The sequence below is a fragment of the Elephantulus edwardii genome, unplaced genomic scaffold (assembly GCF_000299155.1).
Source record: "Elephantulus edwardii isolate Elephantulus edwardi_28Jun2011 unplaced genomic scaffold, EleEdw1.0 scaffold00092, whole genome shotgun sequence".
Taxonomy (NCBI): domain Eukaryota; kingdom Metazoa; phylum Chordata; class Mammalia; order Macroscelidea; family Macroscelididae; genus Elephantulus; species Elephantulus edwardii.
In genome coordinates, this window is record NW_006399842.1 from 5,483,282 (window position 1) to 5,500,065 (window position 16,784).

At 40.4% G+C, this 16,784-nt stretch overlaps 1 pseudogene; it reads right to left on the reverse strand.

Annotated features, from left to right (window-relative positions):
* Positions 1–289: 289 nt before the first annotated feature.
* Positions 290–1,688, reverse strand: LOC102858777 (annotated as a pseudogene).
* Between the last annotated feature and the right edge of the window lie 15,096 nt (positions 1,689–16,784).

Below are 16,784 nucleotides of genomic sequence, written 5' to 3' on the forward strand. Positions count from 1 at the left end.
TACCAGAGACTAGGATGCCGGGATATATGCAGAACTAGTGGGGGAGAAGGTTTGCTGTGGGGTCACCTGAGCCCCTCAGGGCCTGTAGGGAGGAAGGGAGAAAGATTTTGAACTGCCTGAAGCAGGAATCTCTAAGCACAGGGAGAAAAGGTGGCCAGTCCCGTCCTCTGCCCTGCGCAGGACTGTGGGGGTCAGGGTTGGGTAGAGCGTCCATTTGCTAACAATCCAGTAGAGGAGGAGTTGGCAGGAGGCAGGGCCAGGCCCTTGGGAGCAGAAGTGTACACCATGGTTAGGGACCCTGTAGTGCAGATCTGGAAGCATCTGTCTCCTGGAAGGTGAGCTCCTTCAGCCATTCCTTGGGCAGATCATCCAGTTCTATGTCAAAGGTGAAGGACTTCTCAGCCACGGGCTCATCCACGGGGCCATAGTACTGCTCCAGTGCTTCCTCCACTGTGATCCCTTTGTTGGAGTTAAAGGTCAACATCTGGCTCAGCAGTGAAAAGGCTTTGGGGTCTGACTTGGGGAAAAGCTTGATCCAGGCCATCTTCATCTTGGAGGGCAAAAACTGCAGGTAGTTGTGGGTTGTTGATACAGTTCAAGTCTTCCCGGGATGGGAACTCCAGGATACTCAGAATGCTGGGGAAGATGAGCTGGTTAGAGAGTATCTCAGCCAGGATGTAGCCCACAGATCAGATGTCGATAGAGTTGGGATAGCCCTTTGGAGTTGAGCATGATTTCTTGTGCCTGTACCAGCGTGCAGCCAGGTTCGCAGTCAGGAAGCCAGTGTGGTCATGCTCAGGCTCAGCAATCCGGGCCAGGCAGAAATCGCAGATCCTGAGGTTCAGGTGGTGTTGATAAACGGGCTGGAGGGGGGCTTTAGGTCTTGGTGGAGTGTGTTGGCCAAGTGGATGTACTTGAGGCCCTGCAGGATGAAAGTATGACACAGAGACTTAGTTTTTGTTGTGTGCCACAGAGTCAGAATGGAGATTGCCCATGGATTCTAATTCTTATTCTACAGTAATGGTTTTATACAATCTTGTATGTCCTCTTAAAGAAATTTCATTAAGATTAAAATCATACCTTCTTTATGATAAGAATTACATACAAAAGCAAAAAAAGGCACATTTAAGTATACCATACACTGAATTTTTTTTTTCTGATAAAGGATTTAATATTACCAACACACAGGCAAAACCAACAGTCATTTGTAACACACTTTTGGAATTTGAGCAGTTTAGGAACTCATAAAATCTGTCACGAGCAAATGTTGAACTTCCTTTAAAGAAGCCTGAACAGAAAGGGCATTAATCCAAACACTCTACCATCAAAAAATACTCTTCTCATAGATTCTAACACTCAAATATGACCAAATATGTAATCATACATAATACAACTTTAGACTGGGGACATTGCCAGCCTTGTGATCTGAAGCAGGCTTTCCAGAGTTGAGATTAGGTCAACCAGAAAGATGGCTTCAGACAGAAGGACCAGGTCTACGTTGCAATGGCTCAACATGTGTTGGCAGCAGTAATGTATTCGAACAGGAGTGGAAAAGCAGCACACGTTTAGGTACGATTACACTGAATTTTAACAGATGTTAAGCTCTGTAGCCACCATAGCCAACAATATTAAGAACATTCAATTGCCTCAAAAATTCCATTGGGTCCATTCTCAGTCATTACCTTCATCTCTTTACTTCAAGTCAGCACCCACTCATCCTGACCCTCCAGCCGATTGTCAGAGGCAGTAAATCACACGAGGGGACATTGCTCATCTTTCTCCCAGGGAGCCCTTCTCAGTCAGTTTCCTACATTCTTGAGAATTCCTTTTTTGATATGTATTTTCCTTTCTTTCCAGTAAAGAGCTCTAGTGGCTTAGTGGTTAAGTAGATGCACTGCCAGCCCAAAGGCAGGTGGTTTGAATCTACCAGCTGCTCTGAAGGAGAAAGATGAATAAGTTCTGTCTTGAGGAATTTACTGTCTCTGAAAATGCACTGTAGGGTCAGCTGTGAGTCAGTTCAGACTCAAAGAGACATAATTATTGAGTAAAGTGAATTACTCACTTATTTTGGGGAAACAATTGTTCATGAATAAGGTGTGTATTTTTATCTTGGCAAAATTCTGATTGTTTTCCAAGGTACATACGCTGATTTGCACTTCTGCCCTCCCTCTCGGTGCACAAGAAGTGCCTGGTAAACAGAACAGAATTGATTTTCATGTCCAGTGATTCATGGTGAACTCAGTTCACAGCTAGATACAAATGCTGGCATTTCTATGGCTTAAAAAAAACCAAACTATACAGAACCGTTGATTTCTCCTGGCAACTCCATGTTTGTCAGAGTAGAACCGAACTCCAGAGGGTTTGCAATGACTGAGTTTTTGTAAATAGATCCCAGGCTTTTCTTTCAAGGCACCTCCAGGGATTCAAACCATCAAACTTTCTGATAGCAGCTGAGTGTTCAGAACTTCGTTCAGTGACCATCATATGGCACTTCACTTGCCTCCAAACGCTGTTCTTATGGTTGGATTTCAACTACTCTTTTAACAAGTCTTTTGTGAAGTCCACAGAGCTGAAATTCTTGTCATCTTTTCTTAGGGATGGAACTGAGACCTAGGAGGTTTAATCATCTGGTGCAAGGCCAACTGAATTCAGTGTCAGTGGCAGATCAAGGACACTTCTCTTCTTTCCCAAATCCAGTACTCCTTCAATGAGTGTCATACTACCTGCTGAATTTTACCTCTTCAGAAATGCCTCTATTCTCACTCGATAGTGAGGATTTTATGATCGGAATGATAATACTATAGGCACTCCCTAGGAAAGACAGACTTACAGACAGCTCCCACTTGCTCTTTAGTGTTATGTAAACTTGTCCTCACTTTGAAACAATGAACCAATCCCTTCTCACAACAAATTACCCCTCACAAATCCCCTTCACTTGCTTCCAGTGCAGCTCTGTAAGGCATAGTTAGGAGTAAATCTCCTTTGTAACCTGGGAACTGCCTGAACACTATTTTTTTATTGTTATTTTAAGTTTCTTCATTCTTTTAGTCTCTATGGAGGTAACCTGAGGTCTGAGGTGAAGGTGTAAGTGTAACTTAGAACTCCTGATGACAAAATTTCCAGGTCATGCAAAAAACTGTGTTTATACATAATAATCTCACCAGGGGGTTATGAAGCTTAATTAATTACTGTTTGTTAAGCAGCCTGAGATATGAAGATGAAAGGTTTTACCAGAGTGCAAAGTGTCAGTGATATAAGTAAGGCTTGAACAGAAGAAGCAAAAATGACATACAAGGCAGGGAGAGTAAGTTGGAGATCCAATTAGTGGAACTCTTGTAAACCCTCTCCTGAGAGTTCTGGGAGTCACAGTTTCAAATCCCAGTAGCTACATCTCAGAGTCTTTGTCCTTTGGCTGGAGTCAGATGATGGCTTGGGATATCTCCCTTTACTTCTCTTTTCCTATAAATGGCAGCCATTTTGCTATGATTCCTTGTTGACTGATAACCTTCTCAATTTTTTTGGCGAAAGAGTGAGAAGCTTTGACAATTGGTTCAGGAGCTAAAAAAGTCTTGGTATAAGGAAAAAACCCTCTAGATGCAAAGCATTTCTGTATCTGTGACTCCATAATTAATATTACTTACCTGCTCTCAGAAGGAATGCTGGGGAGACAGAAGCCCCAGGGAGCTAGCTGGCTTGTGATTTACTAGGATCTTCCCTTCAGAGATGACCTGGGATGCACTCTTATTCTCCAAACATTGCCTTGATTCCTTGGAACAAAACTGCAAGGGACCGTGGCTTCCTCTATGGGGTAAACTGAAACAGCAGGCGAGGTTAATGTACTTCACAATGAATTCTGATTTCTAAAATATGCTTAGCAACTTATGAATATGGATGTGATTTCTGCAAACAAAAGGTCACATGGCTAACAACTGGGGAAACAATATTTAAGAATGCAGAGCCATAGCAGGGGCTAAGGTGAGGAAAGGAGTTCAAGAAAGGAGACATGAGGGGTCTAGAGGAGATAAAGGTGGGCAAAGATGGATGGAGACAAAGAAGGAGGCAGAAAACAGAAAGAGATCCCATAATGCAAAGGCAAGACTGGCCAGGAGAATGGAGAAAATGAGTCACGAGGTATCAGGGAAGGTGAGGAGGGTAACGTGAGAGCGCGAAGATCTTATGGAAGTAAGGGGAGAAGAAATGGGTCAAGGCCACCTTGAAGTATTCATATCTTCAGAGAGAATAGGGGGGAAATATAATAATGGATTGGGGAAAAAATTGTGAAAACTTTTCCTGTGGCATTTAAACTAATAAATATGTATAACTCTTATGGGCTATATAGCTATATGGAAATACAGCTATTTTTGGTCTATTCAATTAATAGTTGGGTGCACAGTAGGATACAGCCAGGCATCCTATAGGATTCATCTCATGACTAGAGTTAAAGATAGTTTCAAGGGCTTGGAAATTTGATTTAAGTTATAAGAGTTAATACCTAGATTGAAGTTAAATTCTTAATAGGGTTTACAATTACAATCTGATTAGCTCATTGACTCATTACCATCAAGTTGAAGTCAACCCACAGATGACCCTTTACAGGAGATTGTAAATCACAGAGGAGGAGACCTATCTTTCTCCCAAGGAGTCCCTGGTGGATTCAGATCACCAGAGAGGGTCCTTCTTTGGATTAGCAGTCCAGCTCCCTATGGACTTGACCATCAGAGGACACTAAAGTAACACGTTCTTGTTCTTATTTACTATAGAGCTGGAAATAACCCGTAACTGAACCTGCATTGGGTTTTAAGAGGCAATGAATCTCACAGGAAGAGATTGTTCATCTTTTTCCATTTACAGCAGCTAGGAGATTCAAACCATATTACCTAAAATAACATTGGCTGGTAAATAGACAGCTTTTTAAAGTTGTTGTTCTTAAGTGCTGTCGAGTCAATAACGGCTCATAGCGACCCTAAGAACAAAAGACTTTAATCCTGTTTTATAACTAGTTTCTCCAAGTTCATAGAGTTTTCAGAAGCACATTGTTTGGAAGTGAATGCCACTCCTACTTCCAAGTCTGTCTTCGGCTGGGAGCTCCACCAAACACTGTTAACCCAGTGTAATTATTATGGTATTTGAGACACCAATGGCACAGAGTTGAGTATCACAGCAATCCCAAGTTTCCTCAGCACAGCGAATTAACAGATCAGTGCTGTACCAATTAGGAGAATATCCATTCCAAACACAAATTAATACCAGGCCTGAGGGCTGCAAGCTCAGGACCCTCCAGTCCCAGCAGCTCACATAGGGCTGTGAGCCTTTACACATAACTGGTAGCCTAATGGGTAAGGCACCGTGCTTTCAAATCAAAGGTAGGTGGTTTGAATGCACCAATTGCTTGGAGGGAGAAATATGGCCAATCTCCTCCCATTCAATTTATAACCTCTGAAAACCTTCTGGAGGGTCAGCTATGATCAGTTCCTACTCAACAGCAATGGAATCACACGTGTAACAGAGCAAAATTCGGCCTAGTTATGTTCTGTCCTTGCAGCCACCAGTAAGCTCGACCTTCTCGTCACTGCTATTGTGTTAGGACAAGAGGACTCCTCACCCTTGATGGCCCTAGTCCTCCTGTGAAAATTGATCCCTCCTGGCAATGTGAGTGAGATAAGTGAGTTGAATAATAGGTTGCTATGATCTACAAGATTTGTATTGACTAATTGTGAAAGGTAAGTGGCCTAGTGGCTAGAAGCTGCACTGCAATCCCAAAGGCACATGGTTCAAGGACACCAGCTGCTCTGTAGGAGGATGGGAAATCTCCTCCTGTACAATTAACTGCCATTAAAAACCCACTGGCAGGTCAGCTATGGGTCGGTTCTCTTTGGTACTCTATGGTACGTGATGACAACACCAACAATTCTGAGAGGTAAGTTACCTGTCTTTTTCCATCTCAATTCCCTTAGTCTGGGAGCTCCATTGAAGCTTGTCTCCCATTGATAACCTTACTGGTATTTGAAATAATTTTGACATGGTTTCACAGTGATGGTATGATGAGGGAGGCACAAGATAGGGCAGGGCTCAGATAGATTGTTCTTAGGATCACTGTGAGTTGTAATTCATTTTACAACACCAAATAATGACTAGAAGCAACAAATAAGACATCACAAGATGGTATTAATTTGAAGACTGAGCTGTGCATGGTTCAAGCCATGGTCTTTTCAATCACTTGCTATGCAGCTGAGATCTGGGCAATGAATAAAGGATTAGAAAATAAAGTTGTTGTTGTAGTTGTTTTTTAAATCTGAAACAACACCTCATTGCTATGGAGTTGAAACTAAATCATACTTACCTCTCCAGTGAGCTTTCAGAAACTGTGAATTGCCCAGGAAAAGACGTCTTTCTTTCTTTTGTGGAACAACTACTAGATTTGTACCCTTGGGTTGGCAGCACAGATCTTTACTCACAAAATTATCAAATGAAACATTGTTCTTAGGTGCCATTGAGTCATATATGATAGTGATTCAATGAACCTGAATCTGCTTCTATCCTGTACCATCTTCGCCGTCTCTGATACAATTGAGCCCATTGCTGCATTCGCTGAGTCAGTCCATCTCATTGGAAATCTTCCTTTCCTTCACTGACCCTTCACATTTCCAAACATCATATCCTTTTCCAAGGAATAGCCTTCTCTAACAAGCTCAAAACATGAGAGAGAAAGCTGTATCATTCTTACCTTAAAAGAAACTCTCTGGCTGCATCTTTTCCTAGACGTCTCTGTTCTTTTGGTAGTTGATGGAGTATCCAGTATTCTTTTCTAACAACACAGTTCAAAAAAATAATTTTATCTTCTGCCACCCTTATTCATTGTACAGATCTCAAATTCATAACAAGTGATTGAAAAACTGTGGCCTGAATCAGGTGCACCTTAGTCTTCAAAGTGACATCATTGTTCTTTAGTATCTTAGAAAGGTCCCTGACAGGACACTTGCCCAAAGTAATACATCTCCTGCTCTCCTAATTGCTGGCATCAAGGGCCTCCAGAGAAGGTGAAATGGCTGTGGAATTTCTGTGGATTCAAGTAAATGAAAGAAAGGTAGTGGCAAACAGCAGAGAAGGTGTGAAAAAGAAAGCAAATGGTATTTTCACGAGGGTTTAGTCTAGATTAGGTCCTTTATACAATCTTCTAACTCATGCTTCCCAAATCATCTTATTGTCTCAGCTGATTTTCTATACAAAAGGACCTGCCATAATTTTATAGCTTATCACATGTGATTGCTGATTGTTTTATATACATTCAGATAATAGGATTTCAAATTACTCCTGTCTCATTTTTAATCCATGTAATGATATGGAGATGATTTTACCGCAAATTCTAGGAGGTAAACCCACTTAACCAGACTATAAATGAATATAATAACCAATAGTTATTTCAGCAATGCATACAGAAGAGAACAGGTCTCAATTCTGTATCCTTCAAATAATACTGTGAATAAAAACATGAGCCCAGAAGTAAGCAGCAACCTAGTACTGAAGATTTTTGATCTTTTGAATCCAGTTTTCTTTTACACTTTTAAATTAAAAGAACAAATATACCCCCCTTTCCCCCTCCTCTCCTCTCCTCTCCTCTCCTCTCCTCTCCTCTCCTCTCCTCTCCTCTCGTCCCCTCCCCTCCCCCTCCCCTTTTTCTCCCTCCCCCTCTTACCCTCTGTCTCTTCCTCTCTCCCTCTCTCTCTTTCATTTGAAATTGGTCTCCAATACTTCCGTAGAAGAACCCTGGCTACACAGATGACCACTATGCTTGGTTGACATTAAATCCTTCCTATCCTTTCCTGGAGATTTATAATACACATATAAAAGTATTATGAAAGTTCTACCTTAAACAAATCTATTTAATTTTGCTTAATCCATCAATTCCCAAATGCATTTGACAATGCCAGGTTTTCTTTTTTCTATTTATATGCTCTGTAATTAACATTTTACAGAACATTCTTAAGGATCTGCTGATCTAAATTAATCCTCACACAGATCTTATGGGGAATGCATTATTATTCCTCTTTTCAAATAAATAAATTGAAGCTTAAAGAGATGTTACTTGATCTAGGTCACAGAGAAAATGTTGTAGCTTGTTCAGGGAATAGGAACCAACTCTGATCAACTCTAAAGTCCTTGGTTCACATTATTGCAGCTGAAGGGACTCCCTCAATATAGCTTAGAAGCCAAAGCCCAAACCTCTTATCTATTTATAGTTTACAGACATACAGCAAAGAGTTTTGCCAAGGTGTCAGTGGAACCACCTCTCAAGCATTCCATTTCTACTGAAGCTACTACCTCTCTCTGAACTCCCACGAGGTCCTCGCACATTCATTATTCATCTGAGACATTTTGGCAACCTCCAGTTGAGTCCCGAAGCCTGCTTTCCTGGAGCTTGAACTCTAGCTTTCTCATCATCGCTCAGCAAACAGGAGGTGAATTTAGAATTTAAACTCACATACGTCTGACAAGAATTCTCTTACTTCTGAGAACTTTTGCCTAGTTTCTCCTTGTAAGCAAGTAATATAAAAATATAGGGCTATAAACCTTGTCCTTGTACAACATGCTCAGAGAAGATAGTTAAAAGGTATGCATGGGAGGCATTCAAACAAAGAATTTCTCATTTTAGGCTAAATTGATAACAGTTGACTTTATATGGAGGTGGCTTTTAAGTTGGGTTTTAAGAGGTGGGTGAAATTTGGACAGATAAGTGCAATACCTCAAAGTCATTAAGATCATCTCTATGCCTGGTTTTATTTCTCTCAGTTAATGTATACATTGACATTAATTTGGGATAGGTTAACTTTTTCAATTAAATGATGAAGCACCTTTTCCTAAGAGAAGAGGCACATACCAATGTTTAGATGTGCTTTTACAGAGCTTTTCAGTCAACATATCATGACCCCAGGGGTAAAGACATCTATAGATGTGTCACAACAATGAAGAAGTATTCATTTTGACTGGTAACAAGAGGGAAGGGCCTTGGGTGACGATCTCTCAAACTGCTGAACAAGGATTTTCTTCCCTGAGTTTTATTTAGCACGATAAATAATTCCTAAACGGAGATTAAAAGATTAGTATTTTTTTCACATCAGGAAGTAGGTGTGGGTGTTTAATAATCATTGTTAATATTTAGTTAGTCCTCCTATGAGTCAGCTCTACTATGCTGATGATATCCATTCATTATCTCAATTAACCTCACGAAACACAAACAACTCTACCGGAATCCCAAGCCCCCATCTCATCTTACAGATAACTTAAGCTTCAGAGAATCTAATTGGCATGTCCTAAGCAATACAGTTACATACAGACCTTGGATCTGAACTCAGGATCCCTAAATCCAGAGGGCTTGTTTTGAATTGTTATGGATTATTTCCTGATGCTAAATAAAGAATTCTTCCAAATCCCTCCTCCTCTCCATATGTTGCTGCAACTGATTGGCAGAAAGGAGCTTGAACCACTCTGTGAGTGACAAGCATCTCCCTCTAGATTTTCTGCTGGGTAATGCAGAACCTAGTAGACCAGATGAAGGCATTGAATTCAAATTGGATATGATTTCAAATGACACTGTAGGAGGCTAGCAGGTAGGAATTAGTAAGAAGTAGGCTTAACAAAATGATATTTACTGGACTTTTAAAAAATAAGTGGAATTATACTAAATCTGGACATGATTAATATACATTTACAAAGTGTATAGAAAGAATGAAAGGTAATTCTTGAAATGGGACTGACAAAGATCTGCCTTAGCCAGGCTCATAAAGACATTTTTTAATCATGGCTTAAATGATGTGACCTTATATATTCGGTGAAGCTGAGCCTCCCCCCAGGGTTAGGTACTAGAGATCAAACTTGGGCAAACAATGTGTGTAATCTAAATTGACCTTGAGAATACTTCAAACAGAGGCAGTCCCCGATTTAAAACCAGTTCTATTCTGATGAATCTGCCCTAAATATTTTCTGATGTGCGTTAAATACCTTATTACTTATTCATTTATTTTCTGTTTATTACTGCTTTTTATTATAAGTATCCTTTGTGGATAGGCATGAGAAGAACATCAACACATGAAATATCGTACCCAAACAGTAGTAAATACTGTCTGACTTGAGCATTATACTCATTTAAGATTTATCTGTAGAGAATAAATTTTCCAACAGCAATTGGAAAGATTAGATAGGAACTTTGAGGGAGGGTAAGTTTATGTTAATACAGGAGGACCAATTCTGAAAAAAGGGGTGAAGATGGTTATTCAATTCAAAGGATGTATTTGGTGTCACTGAATTGTACATGTGGAAACTTGTGATCTTGCTGTGTATAGTCTCAACCACTAACCAAAATAAAATGAATTATTCACAGAAATCCCTGTGAAGTGCAATTCTATTCTGCAACACATGGGGATGCCGGAAGTAGAACTGACTCAAGGACAACCACTTTGGTTTACGTACCAAATATCTTATATGTGCATGAATTCAATTCTTCATACAATCTTAAGAGGAAATTCAATTATCATCTTCATTTTAAATATGAGAAATTGACTCTCAGGCTGAGTCACTTGCTCAAAATCCCATTGTTAATAAATGACAAATATAAGATTTGATATCACTTAATTTGGCTCTACAAAGTGTATTCTTAACTGGCATGGTTTACGACTTGTTATCTATAGTATTTCACAATGCCTTAAGAATTGGGCTGCTAATGAATGGTCAGTAGTCCTAATCTTCCAAGCACTCTTAGAAGAAAGATACGTAGTCTTCTCCTGTAAAAACGTACAGCCTCAGAAACCCTATAGAGGCTCACCATGAGTTGGCATTAACTGAATAGCAGTGAGCTCGTTATGTTTTCCTAATCCATAAAGTGAAGGCACATTCCTTCTCTTCAGTGATTGGCATTGTATATATTGGCTTGCTATATTATTCTATAAATTTAACCAGTGGAAGAAGTGTCCTCAAGACAACTAGCTAGATGTTCCTGTTTTGACTTTGTGATCTATTCCATTCTAACTATGAAATTGCTCATAGAATAGTCACTCTAGAGCCCACACTTACCTAATGGAAATTTTTCCCCAAATATAATTAATTTTTATGTTTTTTCCACTCACTTTTTTGCCTGCTTTTAATGATGGCATGTGAGAAAGTTTAATGCTTTTAGTTTCATCCTTGTTTATTGTAGAGGATCCTCACTGTCTGCTCACGCTACTATCTATAGACTTCTACCCAAGCATTTACTGTTGTTTGGTACTGTTCAGTCAGAACTGATCCATCGCTGATCCTCTGGTGGGTTTTCAAAGGTAGTTCATCACACAAAAGGAGAGTGCCCATTTTTCTCCCCTGGAGTAGCTGGTGGATTTGAACCACATGCCTTTGGGATTGTAATGCAGCTTCTTTCCATTGGGCCACATATCGGATAGGATACAATACTGCGAATTCACCTTCTATTATACAGTGATGTCATACATTATTATCCTTCTTTTTCAGTCATTGTTAATTAAAAAAATTGATTTCAACTCTTGTTGACCCTCTGTACATATATTGACTTATAGTTGACCTTCCAACAGGTTTTCAAAGGCTATAAATCACATGAAAGTAGATTGCCCATCTTTTTTTCCAATGGGCAGCTGATGGATTCATACAATATGTCTTTGAGTAGACAGCCCAACTTCTTACCATTAGACCACCAGAGGAGTGCTTAATACTATGGACTACCTAGGGATTTCATTCACCTCCTACTACACACTAGTAATCAAATTATTCCAAAATTCCACAGGAAAAAAATCATTTTCCCATTCAGTTTAAACACCCTACCTTTACCCATGAATATTCTTAGCTTTCTTTTAGATAAACTTATGCTTCTGTTCCACACACTCCAAAATGCAAATTGGGAAACTGAATTAATTATGTTAACTTTATTCATGCTTTTGGAATCAATTTATCAAGTGTCTATGACATACTTCCCACTGAGGTGGGTGAAATTGGTGATATAATAGATCCATAGGGTAATCCTTATCCTTTAGAAGAAGCAAGATTTATAAACATGAGTTAATTAGTGAACAACAGTACTATACATTTTATGGTGCTGAAGTCAACTTGCATAATGCAGGAACATTTTTAGAAAGGAAGGCTGTGATGACTACAATTTCCTGCTAACGCGTGTTGGAGAAATAGGACTAAGTTAGGACAAACCTTTCTGAAGACCTTCAGAAATACTACTACTAATAATAATACTACCCTCTCTTTCATCAACAATCTGCATTATGCAGATGACACAAACTTGCTTGCAGAAACTGAGGATAACCGGAAGTACTTGCTGCAAAAAGTCAAGGACTGCAGCCTTCAATATGGATTGAAGCTCAACATCAGGAAAACAAAGATTCTTACCACTGGGCCAATTGTAAGCATCATGATAGATGGTGAAGAGATTGAGATTGTTAACAGCTTCAGTGTGCTTGGCTCTACAATCAACACTTTTGGGACCAGCAGCCGGGAAATTGAAAGACAAATCGCATTGGGAAAGTCTGCTATCAGAGACCTCACCAAAGTACTGAAGAGAAACGATGTCATTCTGGAGACTAAGCTGCATCTGATCCAGGCCATAGTCTTTGCAATCACTTGCTATGTATCAGAGAGCTGAACAATGACTAGAGATGATAGAAGGACGGTTGATGCCTTTGGGCTTTGGTACTGGAGAAAAGTATTGAATATACCATGGACTGCTAAGCAAACAAACAGATTCATCCTGGAGAGGGGGAAGCCAGGCTGCTCCTTGGAGGCAAGGATTCTGAAGCTTTGTCTCGCTTACTTTGGACATTTTGCAAGGCGGGATCTGTCCTTCGAGTGGGACATCATGCTTTGGAGGGTTGAGGGACAGCATAGGAGAGGAAGACCCTCAATGAGATGGATTGATTCAGTCACTGCGGTAATGAGGACAGGCATGTGAGAGACAGTGGGATTGGCACAGGATAGAGAAGGATTCAGGGCTGTTGTACATAGGGTCGCTATGAGTCGCAGGTGACTTGACGGCACATAACAACAACAACCACCACCTTTCACAGTCAAGTGGGAACTGATTCACACCTGACCCTTCTGGGGTTTTTTGAGAGACTATAAATCACAGATTATTCCTCTCTCTCCTGCAGAGTAGCTGGTAGATTTGAACCACCAGAGAGCCACCACCTCCGCGTTAGCATTGCCACTCCCTATAGACTACGTCTCTAGAGCCAACTTTTAAGAAGTTAGTGCCTAACACGTGCTAAAGGATATCTGCTGTTGTAACCCATAGCAAGTTTCATTGCTTATCCAAAACACCATGTCTTCAGTAGTTCCAGTCTTCCAGAGGCTTTGAAGAAGAAAGGTAAGCAAACTCCTCCCTGTTGTGGTTCAGAGTCTTGTAAACCTGATTGACGGTCACTATACATCAGAATTAACTCTGGTAGTGAATTTACTCTGTGCTGGACCTTCTGCTAAATTTATGCACATCATTTCCTTTAATAAAATGATTCTGAATTTTTGTTATTACGGTCTAAAAACACAATCAAGGGATCCCTGGTGGCCTAGTGGTTTACGTGTAAGGTTGACTAACTGAAAAGTCAGTGCTCCAAATTCACCTATTACACTGGGGAAGAAAAATGGAAAATACCCTTCCATTAAGATTTACACTCTCAGAAACCCAATGGTAAATTAATATGGGTCAGAGTCATGTTGTCAGCAGTGAGTTTTATCTAATTTTTCAGACAAATAAACTGAGTGTGCAGGTGTTTAGAGAATGGAACCAAAAAGCAAAACTGAAATACAACATTTGGAAAAAGCCAAATCAATACCAACTTTTCTGTTATTTTTTTGCCAAAATAATCTTTTTGATTATTTACATGATCCCACCTTGGAAAAAAAACCTTCATATATTTATTTCATATATATTATGAAGTAGGTTTCCAAAGTAATTGTTGTTGTTAGGTGCCGTCAAGTATAACTCACAGCGACCCTATGAACAAAAAATCTGTACCCCGAGCTATTCTTCCACTTGCTGACACCCAAGAGTCCATTGCAACAGTCACCGTGTCAATCCAGCTGGTGGAAGGTCTTGCTCTTTCTAACTAATATTCACTTGTTTTTTAGATGTTGGTAGACAGAATAAGAAATAATACTCCAGCTTCCCAAATTAATGTTTCTTCATTCAATCCTATTTTATTCCATGTGCTGTATAGGAAGGTACGGTCAGCGAACATCTGATTCCTGTTCCCTTAGAGGTCAGCTGTTCTTAATATTTCATGTGCTCATTTAGACACAGGGAACATTGAAAGGTTGTGAGTATGTATCCTCCCTGAATAGTGGGGATATAAACTTCCTCTGGCAGAGGGACTCGTGGGCTAAAACCTTTAGGAAAACTACCGAGTTAGGAGATGGATGAGAGGTAGTTAACACATAGGATGGTGAGTTTGCTTGAAATATCTTTGGCAGAAATAATGTGTTTATGAGTATTTCAAATGGAGAAATCAGTATTTTCTCTGTCTCAGAGGACAGTATAGTGTTGCAGACACCAGAAAGACATTAAGACATGATTAAGACATGCTCATGTAGTCTTGTAAGGTGTGTTCAGGCATTTGTGAGCTTATTCCTAAAGAAGCGGGACATCATTGAAGTGTTTTAAGCAGAATAGTGAATTCTTCATTTCAAAAAGTTCTCTCCGGCAGCAGAGTGGAGGACCTATTAAATGAGTGTGAGAAAGAAGAGACATCGAGGCTGAAAGGGAGACACTTCCAGGAGTGGGGAGCTCTGTGGGGAATACAGTGGCCTGAACTATGGTAGTGTGAACATAAGTTGGGAGTTGAGAGGCTAAAGAAATGGCAGAGCCAGTCATCTCTCCTCCAAGTCAAAGGATCTATACAATGTGACAAGGCAGAAGCCAGGGACTTATTCTTAATTTAGATCTTAACTGTATCTGGGCAATGAACAGTGAGCATTGAGACTAGGGACACAGAGACTGGTTAGGAAATGAGGCCACTTCCCAAGTTCTGCAGTGGTATTTTGGATGCTGGACTGTGGGAATGTGTGGAGGAGTGATGTGTAGGTGTGTGTGTGCGAGCGAGAAAGAGAGAGAAAGTTTCTCTCCTGCCCTAGTTTCTATGAGCTTCTCCGTCATTTGTACTCTTTGCCAAGAGGAAAGAAAACAGATTGTTCTTGCTCAGAGCATTCAGCTGACTTGACTGGTGCCAACTGCCCCCCCCCAAAAAGCTCTAGGAACATAATAATAATAATAATAATAATTGCTTATGTGTACATTAGACTTTACAGTTTACAAAGGGCTCCACATTACACTCATAAAACTGCAAACTCTGTAAAGTAAGTAGCTCGCTGTTAATTTTACTCCTGTTTGAATGATATGAAAAGAATGTTCTGGGTCGGTCAATGACTGGCCGAAGGCATTACATCATATTTAACCAATCCAGATCTTTAGACTTTACTACCAGGCTTCTTCCATTGGTTATTGAAGTTAATCATGAAGGGGGTGCCAAGTTATAAAGGGTTCTATAAACAGTTAAGGTATTTAACCACTACCAGAAACATTGGAGGTTTTTTCCCACACACAAAGGCAGCTCCAAACAAAAGCTTGATGGCTAATTTTTGAGAAGTCAGCCATTGTGGAGCACAGGTCTACTCTGACACACTTGGGGTGACTATGAGTTAAAGTTAACGTGAGGCCAACTGGCCTTAGAGTCCTTCCAGGCTTACAATCCTTTCACACTGGACATGCCACTCTCCTTGCTACCATGGGAATCAAATTCTCAGAGAACCTGGGGCACCCAAGATTCTGTCAGCAAGGTTAGAGCTGCACATATAACTCTATTCTTTTCCTTCTACTACTTCTTGCTACCTCCCAAAGCTTACTTACTGTTGAGATGGAAGGTGTTTTAAGATTGTACAGACATTAAAAAATTTCCAATATTATGTGTGTTAATGATAATCTCGCTTAAAACTTGTAAGTCCAGGTTAAAGCTTTCAGCCAATGAGACCAGGTCAGGGACAGTGACCAGCAGTAAGGGTAAGAGCAGCTGTTGTTACAATCTCCTAATTGGAAGTAACTGGGATTCTGTGTCAAACCACAAAGCCCTGATTTCACCAACTTGGCCTCAACCAGGAGGCATCTGTTGCCATCTCCAGTGGAAACAGTTCAATCCCCACTCCAACACGTCATTCTTTCCTGCCAGCTGGCAGAGAGCTGCCACTCAGAGCCTGCTGGCTTCCAGACCTAACCTGGAGGCCTCAGGAAGAATCGCTTTAACCAACCATCAGCTTCTCAAGGGAGGGCAGGAAGTGCAGAAGAGAAATGACTAAATCATTCTCTTTTAGGGAGAAAAAGCTAAAGTTTCTGAGAAGCAGGCCCTTTGATAGAAGATGTAGATATGAATTTAATCCACAAAACAGTGGATAGCAAGTAATGCCATTTTACAGAGGTTGCACCATGGGGCTAAGACCATAGAGCTAATGAGTGATAAAGTTTAGATATTTTGATTCTCTGGATTCAAGGCTGTGCTCTTTCCCCATGTCCAGTCTACTTCAAGTGCTAACATTTCTATCATTTTAAGGCCCTCCCTCTCTCTGAAATATTCCTTGCCTCATTTCTCTCTCTACCTGTTGACAAAGATCAAGAGCTATTTTCTCTTTGGAGTTCTCCCTTTTCCCATCAGCTTAACAGAGGGGTGGTGGTGGTGTTGTTATGTGCCGTTGAGTCACTTGCAACTCATAGCAACCCTATGTACAACAGCCCTAAACCC